Source organism: Gorilla gorilla, chromosome 16, assembly GCF_029281585.2.
Source record: "Gorilla gorilla gorilla isolate KB3781 chromosome 16, NHGRI_mGorGor1-v2.1_pri, whole genome shotgun sequence".
NCBI lineage: Eukaryota > Metazoa > Chordata > Mammalia > Primates > Hominidae > Gorilla > Gorilla gorilla.
In genome coordinates this window covers 90,599,319-90,611,513 of record NC_073240.2, presented here as the reverse complement: position 1 = coordinate 90,611,513, position 12,195 = coordinate 90,599,319, and the positions used below count along the sequence as shown (strand labels likewise).

Genomic DNA, 12,195 nt, shown 5'->3' with positions numbered 1-12,195 from the left:
GCGTCCCCCTCCCTCAGTCCCACCCTATCCCGGGCCTGGCCCGCCGCCCTCGCTGCGCGGGGCAGGCCGGATTCTCTGCACGTCGCGTCGGCGGCCGCTATTCAGCCGCTAATTGAACGTTAATGGCAGGTGCGGATGAGGTCACCGGAGCTGGCTTTTCTCACACATTTTTCATGCAAATTCGCGAAACTCTAAACAAATTTGAATAAAAAGCTCTTTGTGCCGCGCGCCCCCCAGTCGTCTCCCTCCCGCTCGGGGTCCTTGCTCCTCCCGGTGCCGTGGGGCTCGAGCCGGGAGCCCCGGGGAGCGCCGCCTGCCGGTCAGTGGTTCTGCCCTACTAGTGGTCAAACGCGGCCCGGGCTGCTGGGGGGCGGGTGAAAGATGTTTCATCTGGGGTCGTGGGCCCGGGCTAGGTTGATGGGGCCTTTAGGGAGGCAGTGTGTGCAGTTAAGTGCCTGGCATCTGGACAGACAAACGTGACTGTGCTGGCATCCTGGCTGCAATCCCCCCTCCCCCACCACACACGGAGCCACACGGGCCACTTTGGATGGCCAACTTGGCCTCACTCTCGTTCTTGGTTAAATAGGAATAAGGATAGTGCCCAGTTATGCACACAGATGTGAGGATTAAGCCACGATTTAATACACAAACTAGCACTTAGAATAGTGCCTGGCACAGTAAGTCCTGATTATTCTCTGCAGTCCAAAGGCCTTGTGAGAATGAATGCTGTGATGAAAGCAGGGTTGTGAATTTGCTCATACATGAAAAAACTTATCAGCGGCTTTCAAGAGACTCACCACCCCCTGCATCCCATTCTGGTCACAGAGATGAGATGTGGAGGCCTACTCCACTGCTTCCCAGCTGTGTGGCTTTGCCTATTTCTTAGTCTCTCTGAGCCTCTGCTTCCTAGTCTATAAGACAGAATTCAGTCTTATGGGGTCATTGTGAGAATTACATGAGAAGACACTGATGGAGGTTGAGAAGGAGCATGGGGGCTAGCTCCCAATCCAGAACCTCCAGGACCCCTCTCCTGAGGGCAGGGCATCCTCAAGGCAAGGTAGGCCTTGCACTGGCCATGACCTTCACTTCTTGCCCAAATGACCCTAGCTCAGGTCAAGAAGACAGACTTTCCAAGCCTTGTAAGACTTCTTGCTCCATCCTTTGCACCCATACCAGTGTCCCCACCACACCGCAAGACACAAGCAGTTGTTTTTGCTGGTGGCGGAGTGCTACTTTCCTCACTCATGTCCTCCTAGAAAAACTGACCAGAGACATGGAAGCCTTTGCAAAGAAAATTTATTCATTGTAGGCTGCAAGAAAGGCAGGGGGTTCACAGCATAGAAAGAGACCTCTCCCAGAGCTGGCCCTAGTACTCCCTCAGAACCTGTGGGGCTTGGAAGGGTCTTGGTGATTCAAGCTACCTGAGTGCCATCTCTGCCCTCCTACTTCTGCTTCTCCAGCCTCAGCCTTCCCAGAGCCCCACACCAGGCCAGCCTCTGGGAAGCACTGGAGCAGGCCTCGGAGCAATCCTCATTTTCCTGCCAAGGACCCCAAGGAACAGCCAATCCTGCAGGAATGCAGATGACCAGCAGCCATGGGCTCCTATCTGTATGAGGCTCTGTAAACCCCTCTCACCCCACTGCCCAGTTCAGGTTTGGGCAAAACCCAGGGGATGGCATTAGGTGGAATTGCAGGAGAAGCCCAGCTAAAAGACTATTTGAGGTGACCCTGCAGGGGAAGGGTTAATGTCTCTATATGTGGGTGCTGGCAAGGGGAGTCTGCAGCTTTAGGGACCTCCTATAAGTGGCCAAACCAAACAGGATCTCTTTGGGGTCAGAGTACAGACTTTAAAGTCAAAGAGACTTGGTTTTGATCTCAGTTCTGGCACTTACAAGCTGTGTGACTTAGGACACGTAACTTAACTTTTCTGGGCCTCGGTGTCCTCATCTGTAAAATGGGTGTACCAATGACACCCACACCCCATAAAATGATGAGGAGTCACTGCACTAAGGCATGTGACCTGGGACCTGACAGCCTTCTGCACTTGGTCACTCTTATTGCTTTTTTCCTTCCCAGTCCACTGGCCCCACAGCCAATTTGAAGTGATTGTAGCTGTGCCCAGGCCTCAGGGACCAGGTTTCCCAGGCCCCTCTGGACAGCCCCATTACGCCTCTTTCCCTGCCCCCTGCCCCTGCTCCCTCCCAGGCTACTGAGGCCCTACGGAGAGCTCTGCAGGCTGCTGCAGCCCCTGACCTAAGGCAGGTGTAGCCTGACCCTGCCCCCAGGGAGGGTGGTGTGCAGCATTACCTCTCAGAGACACTTTCCAGGCCATTTACTCTTTCAGGGATGAAGTAGGGGTGGCAATTGCACTCCTGGGCACCCGCACTCTTCTGCTCTGTGATGTCTTTCTCTCCAGACACATGCTGCTTATGCAAATAGGCCCATTCACAGCCCTGTTCCCCATCCCCCAGCATGGTGATACTTCTGGGCTGTGGCCAGATGGGAGCACTTCCCAGTTCACCATATCCAACACCTGGCATGACCCTGGTGCCTCTAAAGGCCTCTTCCCCCAAACAAGCAGGTCCTCAGGGCAGAGGGGCAATGTCTGCCCAGAAGGAAACTGGGAGCCAAGACCTATCCAGCATCCCCCACCCACCTCCCCTGTCCCTAGCCAAGCTCCTGGCTCTGCCCTTCACCTGCAAAGGAGCTCCAACAAACCAATTAACCTCTTTCGATTTGGTGAAACTGGAAAAATGACATCCACGTAAGCAAGACCCAGAGACAGTAAGCCTGGCACTTAGTAGGTTTTCGGTTAACACTAGCAACCATGATGATATGTGATTATTAGGCCCCAAAATGGCCCGTGGCTGAAGCCACCAGTGATTGTGGGATACTTTCTCCAGCAACATCACTACCACCCTCTTAAAGCACCCACGCCAACTTAGTTGACAGAAGTTCAGCCTATTACATTGAACCCCTTTACATCTTTCAATAAAAGTACCTTAGGAGCACTAAAAGAAAATATAACAGTATAGAAGAGTGCATTCCCCCATCCCCACTCCCCAGAGGTAGCCTTCCAGTACATACTTCCAGAAACGATCTGTATATAAGCATACTTATGACTCAGTTTTAAACATCTACAAATAAGATCATACTCCACAGCCTGTTCTGTAACTTATTCTATTCACCTTATCATGTGAACTGGCCAACCTTCCACATCAACTCATATACAGAGATCTACCACACTGATTTTTACAGCTGCATAGGTATTCCACCATATGAACGGACCACAGGTTCATGTCCATTTCTTTACTCTTCAAAAGAAATGCTCTGATGAACATCCTTGTATATAATTCTTTGGCAACTTTTACAAATATGCCCACAGAGTAAATAGTGCCATTTGTTTGTGACCAAGTATGTGTGCCTTTTACATTTTGATACTGCCACATTTCAGAAAATACTGTACAATTTACACTCCCTAACCGACAGTGCTGGACAGTGTCTTAAAATAGGCATGTGATGGTACAGAAACCACAAAATTAGCCAGCCAGTCGGTACAGGCCACAAAGGCACCCACAGAGCCAGCGAAGAATGGCACTGGACTAGCATGTTGTCCTTAGGGTGGTTCCCAGTGGTTTCTTCCTGTCCAGGCCTGTATAGGCTGGGGGCCCAAGGGTGCCCTGAATCAGAAGGGAGTGGGGCCCACAGGGGGACTGGGTGGAGGGCAGGCCAGCATGTCCTGCCTGAATGATTTCCTGCAGCCATTGTCTCTGCCCTGCCTGGTCTCCTTGGGGGGAGTTTATTCAGGGGCCTTTGGAGAGGGGCTACGCAGGAGGAGGGTATGCAGTCCTCACCAAAGGCACCCAGGAATGTGTCATAGGAGGGGGAGAAAGAGGAGGGGGGAACTCATCCCTGGGAGAGACGGGACGTCAAGAACCCCTGACTAATGAATAGCGAGTTTGCCCTTGAACCTCACTGGGTTTCGCCATTCTCAGGCACAGAACAAGAGCTGAGACATGTCTGAGCCCAGCTGCACAGGGACGGCGGCGGTTCATCTCAGACACTTTGACAGGCCGGGCCTTTTCCCTGCATAGCTCAGATCTGCCTCCGTGCTCCCCTGGCAACAGCACAGCAGCATGGCTCCTGGGTCTAGGCCCTGCCTGCTGTGAGCAGGAGGAGGGAGGAAGAGGAGCACCAAGGGGAGGACAGCTGGGGAGAGGGAGTCATTAACTCCTAAAAGGCTGGAGTCCCTTGCTTTGGCAACTTTGCCAGTGTGCTGCCCTTGGTCCCAGGCTGGAAACACGGTGAAGAGCTTCCGTTTGCTGGAGGCCTACCCAGAACGTTCCATGCACCTCAGACCCAAACAGACCTGACTAGGTGTGACAAGAACAGACACGGTGAAGAAAGAGATGCTAGGCCAATGGGCCAAAGGCAAAGGCCCTTGAGGGATGGGTTGGGGTACATTTTCCCAGGTCCCCTGCCAAGTCCCAGATGGGCAGATTACGGGGTCCTCCTCCTCCATCCTGGCCCCTGGCTGTTACAACCTCAGGACAGAGGCTACTTGTTCTCCCTTCCTGCTGGGCTTTTTCCCTTCTGAGGCTCTTGCATGTCCTGGGGTGGCTTGGCTCTGTATTCCAATCCTGTGACCTTGGCAAGAGCCACAATTCCTCTGTCTCCATTTTCATAAAAGCTGAAAAGAGGCTGTCCGATCATACTTCACTTCACAGGACAATCTAAAGATAAGAGAAATAATATGTGAGAAGCTTTGCACTCTGGGGAGGAAGGTGTCCTATAAATCTCATTCAGGTATTATTAGGGCTGAAACTAGGTATTTCTGCCCCCTGGGGAAGGAGGGGCGGTGGGCTGGGGGGAGGAGCTCCTCCAAGGTTGTCTCAGCACTTCCCCAGCAGGGCAGTCCTGAAACTCAAAAGCAAGAGGTCAGGAAAGTTAAGGGTTTATGTCTGTGGCCTTTGAAGCCTCTGGGTGCAGCTGGCACTAGAAGGTAAGAGAGAACATCATTTCAAGGTACTTTATCTGTGTTATTTCTATGCCTCACTGCAACTTTATGAGAAAGGTGTGGTTATCTTCATGTTAGAAATAAGGAAATAGAGGATCGGAGAAGCTAAGGAGCTGGCCCAAGGTCATGCCAGTCATATAAGATGCTGAGCCCACATCCATGTATCAGCTGTACCAGTGGAAGAGCCTCCTAGCTGGGATGCTGCGGAGAGGGGTCAGCACCAAAAAGTAGTGTTTCCCCCATGGTTGCTTCTCAGGGATTGGAGTTTTTGAGTCTAAAGGTTCTGGCCTAAGGAAGTGGAATGGGACAAATCCCAAGGAGAGCACTGCAAACCCACCTTGAGGGCCACCTGAGCAAACAGAGCCACCAAGGCAAATGCCATGCAGAGCAAACAGAAGTAGAACAAAGGACAAAGGCATCCAGATTAGAGGCTGGGAGTGCACCTAGGTGAGACTCATGCTCTCTGCCCAAGTCTTGCTCCAGGACAGGTTACTGCCCAGCCCCACATCCCTTGCCAGCAGTGAGCTGGGTTTTCATTTTTGTAGCCTCTAGGTAATGGTGCCTCGTTGCATCCCAGGTCAGCTTGAACGGGACAAAGCTAACTATGTTTCCTGTGAGCCAGGGGGCTGGGAGCAGGGGTTACTGGCAGGTAACAGAGTAGAAAAGGCAGGAAGAACTCCCAGATGAAAAAATGCAGGGCTAAAAGGGACCTCAGATACCATCTTATTCAATGTTCCTTTTCTTTTTTCTCTTTCTCTTTCTTCTTTAAGAAATAGGATCTTGCTCTGTCATCCAGGCTAGAATGCAGTGGTATGATCACTGCAGCCTTGGAACTACTGGGCTCAAGTGATTCTCCTGCCTCAGCTTCCCAGGTAGCCAGAACACTTGGCTAATTTTTTCATTTTTTAAGAATAGGGTCTCACTGTTCTCAAACTCAGGCTGTTCTCAAACTCTTGGCCTCAAGAGAGCCTCCTACTTCAGCCTCCCCAGTTACTGGGATTACAGGTGTGAGCCACTACACCTGGCTCAATGCTACTTTTCTGGATCCAGTAAAGGAGGTGGCTTGCCCAAGACCACTCAGTGGGAAAGTGGGCTAGAGTCCAAATCTCTGACTTCCAGCTAGGTAAGGTTGTGTCTTCCTATGCCCTTGTCACTTAACCAGACCACCTTAGGCCCTCAAAGGCATTAATTTCACCCAACAAGGCAAAGAGATAGGCCAGGTAAAATAAGTCAGTGTTGGCTAAGTGCACCACGTGTCCAGGTGTGGCCTCAGAAAGCCTGGGGCTGGGGGAAGACGCTGCCTGCCTTGAGGCCAGAATCTTTCCATGATGATAGAACATGGCTCCACACTACCCCAACACCACACTCCCATACTCCACAGTCAGATAACAGAAACCACGAACTTCCCCAGGCTGATGAAGAAATAGGCACGAGGAGTTAGATCAGAGAACAAACAGACCCTCTAATCCTGACCCATGGTGCTTTTGAGAAGAAGGGACAGGAAGGAGGGGCAGCTCTAGGGGACGTGAGGATGGCGAAAGCCCACAGAAGCAGCTCTTCCCCAGAGCCTGGTGGCAGGTCTGCTGCCAGCTTGGGGCAGGAGCTGGGAAGGCCCTCAGCTCACCGCCCTCTGCTTCCGGGTCCTCTTCCAGGTCAGGCAGGGTGCCCCATGCTAGGCAGGCCTGACTTGCTTGAATGCAAAGATCTCAGGATCCCGCATCCTGCAACCTCCTCAGGAGCTGCCCTCAAGGGATGTCTGTATGCTTGCTGATAAATGGACTCATGATGGGGCAGAAAGATATAGGGACAAGTTGTGCTCAGCTGTGCCCTCCTCCCTGGGTGATGATTTGGGCCAGGTGTCATTCTGACTGGTTGGTGCCCAACCTGTACAGGTGGTTAAATATTCTGAATATCACCACTGTCCCCATTCCCCAAATCTCAGCTATCTTAAATGACCTGGAGAAGCTTAACTCCTTCATCTCTGCCCCATATCTAAGGGAAAAGGAGAAGAAAAATTAACCCCACTGAGTGTTTCCCGTGTGCCCAAGAGTCTTCATAGCAGCTCCAATGGAGGTAGGGATTATGATGCTCATTTTACAAATGAGGGTTTGGAGGCTCTGAGACATCCAGGGTCTGCTGCAGAGTCATGGCAGAAGCAGAGCCCTGGGCCTCGACCCACAGCATCTTCTCCTCTGTCCCTACCCTCCAGCCAAGGTCCAAGGCCTGGGCTGCCCCAGTTCTGCTGAGCTGGATGCCTCAGAACCACTTGCGCTTGCATTCGCACCCCCACCTCAATTTCCTGTCTCTCCTGGCTTCTCTCAGGGCCCATCGCTGAGAGAATCAGGGGTTCATCTCAGGGGTTCTCTCCCCTTCTCATCTAGGCAGGGGAGCCATTCCACCCGGCATACTTGCTTAGTTCTAGACAAATCCCCACCCCGACTATCCCAACAGGTGACCAGGGGGATGATACCTGTGACTTACAGAGACTTCTTCTAACTGGGATTGGCAGCCAGAGGATTTGGGAGCTGGGGTAAGGGTGGGGGCAGCTACCAAACAATAAAATCTTAGCCATGCAGAAAGGGCCAGAAAGCCCTAATCTTGGGAACTTTCCTCTTGAGCGACAAAGAGGAGGTGATGCCCGACTGCGTGCAGGGCCTGTGCCTCAGCCCTCCACTGGGCACCACCCGTGCTGGGTCCAGCCCTGCCGGGCCACTGCCTTAGAAGGAGGAGCTGCGCTCGGAATGTGATTCTCCAGCTTTGCATGACACTCTGTTAGCAGAGTGCGACTCCCAAGATCCCCTGTCACCTCCTAAAGCCTCTGCCAGCCCGCCCCCCAGCACCACAAGGATCACCAGATTAAGGAGCTCAGAGCTACAGCTGAGGCGGCTAAACCCTGGGAGGTAGGAATGGGGAGGGGCAGGGAGGGCAGTGGGCAGCTCTCCCAAGGCCCTGCTGCCCTGCCTCTTCTCCCAACCCATACTGTAGGCAACTCTCTCACTCTATCCTTGCCATGAAGCGCTAACTTCTATCCTCTTTTCTTCATCGAGCTTTGGACTTTACCACCAGTTATCCAGCTTGAGTTAGGAGCAGCTCAGGGAGACAGGGAAAGGGGTAGAAAAAGAGGCCCCCCAGAAACAGAAATAGAAAGAGAGAGAGAGGCAGAGAGGGGAAAGGCAGCCCAAATGGAAGGAACAAGTGCACTGCATGTGGGAACTGGCTGGCACAGCAGCATGGGAAGGAAGGTCCCTGCTGGAAGGGAGGCCCAGGGTCTCTCCCCTGCCTGGCCTGAGTGGCTACCTGAGGTTAATTCCAGAGGCTCCTTGTGGGTGGCTCTGGTCAGCTGCCTGGCCCCAGTGCAAGATATATCCCACAACACCTGATGAGAGAGTGGGAGGGTGCCAGAGATGGGGAGGCTGGCAAAGAAGGAGCCAGACACCCTGACCACTGAACCTGAGACCCCCGCACTGAATAGCAGGGTGATGCTTCATCCCACTCCCCACCCACCACCTGGGGTTATTCTGAAGGGCTATGGAGAGGTGGGAACTCTGAAGTTTCCAGATGAACCCTGACCCTTCTCAGCCCTGTCCCCTGCCCACCCCCACCAACCCCGTCCCAGGACCTGCAAGGGGCAACCAGGACACATCCAGGGCCCAGGCCAGCAGCTGCTATCCCTCCAGCTTCTTCTTTGCCACTGCCAAGCTCCCTTCTGCTGGGCCAGGGCCTGCTTCTCACCACTGCAGGGTAGGGATGGGGAAGGGCTCCTCTGTGAAGACCTGGGAAGACAGGCTCTGCCTGCTCCTGGTCCTCCCCACACTCTGAAAACAGGAGCCCACACTGAATATCAACAGGGATGAAATCCTTCCTGCAACACTCCCCTCCACCCCAGCCAGAATTCATTAGTCCCATTCCTGTCATTGTGCTACATCAGTGAATGCTAAATCAACACAGTTTTGAAATGATCACCACTGTTATCACCATCAGAGGTTTTCTGAGCTAGAAGAGAGCCAAGAGATTCCTGAAGCTCAACTCACTCCTCTTGCCAACAAGAAAACTAAGATTCAGGAGTCGGGGTCACTTGGCCTGCCTGAGGTCACACAGAAGCTGGTAGCAAGGACATGCCTTACGCCCTGTCTACCAGACCCCTTTCCTTTCAGGGCCAGGCCTCTATGAGGTCCTAAAAGGGAGCTTCTCCATCATATCCCACACAAGATCCTGGTCCAACCACAGGCGGCAGGGGTCTGGGGACAGGGGAGGCCGTAATGCGATCAGCAGACTGGCCATCTGGCTCGGGGACGGAGAAGAGTCCAGACTGGCTGTTTCTGCTGCCCGGTCCCGAGGGGCTCTGTGTCGCAAGAGACAGACTGCCAGATGGACAGGCACTGGCCTGGGTCTGGGAGGAAGCCAGTGAGTCCCAGTAGTCAGAGCTGACCAACTTTCAAACATGGAGGGGTGGCAGGGAGAAGGCATAGGGAGCAAAGCCAGGCCCCCCAGAGGGCAGAGAGAGAGAACTACAGGATGGGAAAGCTGTGATTCCCCAGCCAGGCTCAGAGCCTGGCTCCCCAGGTAGGCCCAGCCCCTCTCAGCTCCAAGACCCCAGCCTACTGGCCAGCCACAAACAGGGCCCCCTCCGGGGAAAGGCAAACACATCTCCCCTGGCACCTTCTCAGACATGCATGCAAAACTAATTAACATGGGGAGACATGCGAGCAGCCGGCCAGCTCCACACCCTCGAGTCCACGCAAACAAGGCAAGCCCTTGTCCAGGGGACGTGCACAAAGCTTTGTTGCTAATTTAGGCATCTGTCTCTGTCTGGTCTGGTCCTCCTGCCTGCGCTGGGGTTTTTCCCAGCCCCTTGGACAATGCTGGGAACAGGCCCACCGATCCCTTATTCAAATCACACCCGGGACAATGAGCTCATTGTGCAGGCCACAGAAAAGGGGATGCTGGGGGTGGGAGTGTATAACGGGGCATCAAGGAGTAGAGAAGGGTGGGGGGTGTAAAGAAAATGGGAACCCAGGAAAGTGTTTACTAACACAGCCCCTGCAGCTGCCTTGGGCCCCCTTGCCCCCCCTCAACCTGGCTTGGAGCTGGGGGGAAGTGCTGGGACTCAGAGGTGGGGGGCCCCAGAGTAGAAGAAGGCGCAAACCTTCATTTTGTTGACCTCTCCCACCTTCAACAGTTTATAGCTACCTCTGCATGTCCAGGCCAGGCACATTTTTTAATAGGGTGGTTTGGGGGTTTGTTTTATTCTTACTTCAGGCTTAAATGTGCAGATCCCAACTGCAGAAGAGGAGACAGGGCTGAGGGGAGAGATGCTGGTGGCTGTGCAGGGTGGGACCTGCTGTCTCGGCCATTGTCTTCAAGCAATGTTTCATGTTCTCCTCCTTTCCAGCTAATAAATTAGAGAGGAGACGGTGAGCTGCGAAGGGAGAGGCTCCCCATGGATGGCAGCAGAGGGCTAGAAGGCAAGTCTGGGAGCTCACGGCAGATGGGGCTCACCCAGCCCAGCGGCTGCTCACACCACACCTGGTCAGACACTCGCATGCAGCCCCACACAATGAGCAGCATGGAAAAAAATACACACACACACACACACACACACACGCATACACACACACGCATCTCCTGAGGTCCCTGAGGAGGACAGCTGGGCTTTGAAATGCCCTTCCTCTTTACCGCCACCTCCCCCAGCTCCTTGTTGCACTGAGCGCGCCTAGACAGGCCGACAGAAACAGACACACATAGCCTGACACTGACACGCAGACACAAAAAAAACCACGCACACCCAGAGGCAGCCCCAGACACACACACTGACAATGGTGTAATGAATGCAGGAGGGCAAGTGCATTCAGTCAAAAGCCCACACCCTGGCTGCCCAGCACTGGGGTGGCTAAAAGGTTATGGAGAGGCTGTGAGCTGGCTCTCCCAAAAACCTCCTCCCCAGGGCTCCCAGGACTGCTGCTGGTGACACAGGAGGTGAAGTAAAATACCGTTTCAGGCATCCAGATGGAAGCAAATTCCTCCGGAGACAGAAAAGCATGGAACTGGTCTCAGCCCTTAGTCAGTATTGGCTGAACTGTCTGGAATTTTTTTTATAATAAAAGAAAGGGTGCTCAAAACTCATCTGAAGTCCCCTGCATTTTGAGACGATATACCTTGAAGCTGGGGCAAGGTGGAGCCTTGCTAGGACAGTTTCCTACTGCAGTACAATCCACAGGCTACAGTCATCCTTCTTGCTGTTAAAAAAAAAAAATTCTGTGAAGGGTATCGTAGGATGAAGAGGAACACAAATGGTTAAAGTATCAGAAACTCTTTAAAATGTGTTTCTGGGGATCCCTCTACCATCCCAGAGGAATGGAACTGTAACAGGTTGAACCATAAGAAATTGCCAATATTTGACTATTTTTCATCAACAAGAAAGAAATTTCATATGGGTCAACCTGGTAAGTGCTGGTTCCAAGGACCACCAAGGATATTTTCCCTTTTTAAATTAAATTACATTTTTTTTAGAGACGGGTCTCATTCTGTCACCCAGGCTGGAGTACAGTGGCGTGATAATAGCTCACTGCAGCCTGAAACCCCTGAGCTCAAGTGATCCTCCAGCCTCAGCCTCCCGAATAGCTGGGACTGCAGGTGTGCCATCATACCTAAAATGTTCCCCTTTTAAATGTCCTTCCCAAACTGGGTTATTTTCTCCCTGAAGTAGAAAAAAAAAACAGTATTCCAAAACCTAAATCTACCTTGGACCATCCATCTACAGCCACATAAATACACTGCACAAAGAGGTCAGAATAGCAGCTGGAAAGAACTGCGAACACACATGCGCAGCCCAATGCCCATGTCAGGAAGGGACCCACCTTCAGACTCTTGCCACCGGGGCTTCTGCTTCTCTTTTCGCTGTCTTCTGACTCCAGAGCATGTCCTAGATGGGGACAGAGGAACATGAGAGGGAAAATAGAACTGGAAATGGGTCAACTGCGCACCCGGCCTCTCCAACACTGGACTCTGCACGTGCTCTGCCTTGGAAGAAGCATCTCCTGGGCAGCCTCATAACTGAAGCACATGCTGTCCACTGGCCGCCATATTCAAACCCAAGGCCAGCCTCTGTGCATGCGGTATTCATCCAGCAAAACACCTCCAGGAGACCCAGGCAATGGAAGCCAGAGGGTGTGGACGCC

The 12,195-nt window shown here is 52.9% G+C and overlaps 1 long non-coding RNA gene across 7 annotated transcripts in view; it reads right to left on the bottom strand.

The window, feature by feature from the left end:
- Positions 1-1,279: 1,279 nt before the first annotated feature.
- The window catches only part of LOC101143818 (uncharacterized), a 30,375-nt gene continuing 19,459 nt past the window's right edge, over positions 1,280-12,195 (bottom strand). For 6 of the 7 annotated variants that reach the window (XR_002002930.4, XR_008671684.2, XR_008671688.2 and 3 more), the window contains 4 exons: positions 11,875-11,939; positions 11,173-11,253; positions 10,272-10,409; positions 1,280-4,733 (listed from right to left, as the gene is read on the bottom strand). This is a non-coding gene — a long non-coding RNA (uncharacterized lncRNA). Of the gene's footprint in view, positions 4,734-10,271; positions 10,410-11,007; positions 11,254-11,874; positions 11,940-12,195 lie in introns of all 7 variants that reach the window. The other variant, XR_004067408.3, reaches the window with a different exon arrangement.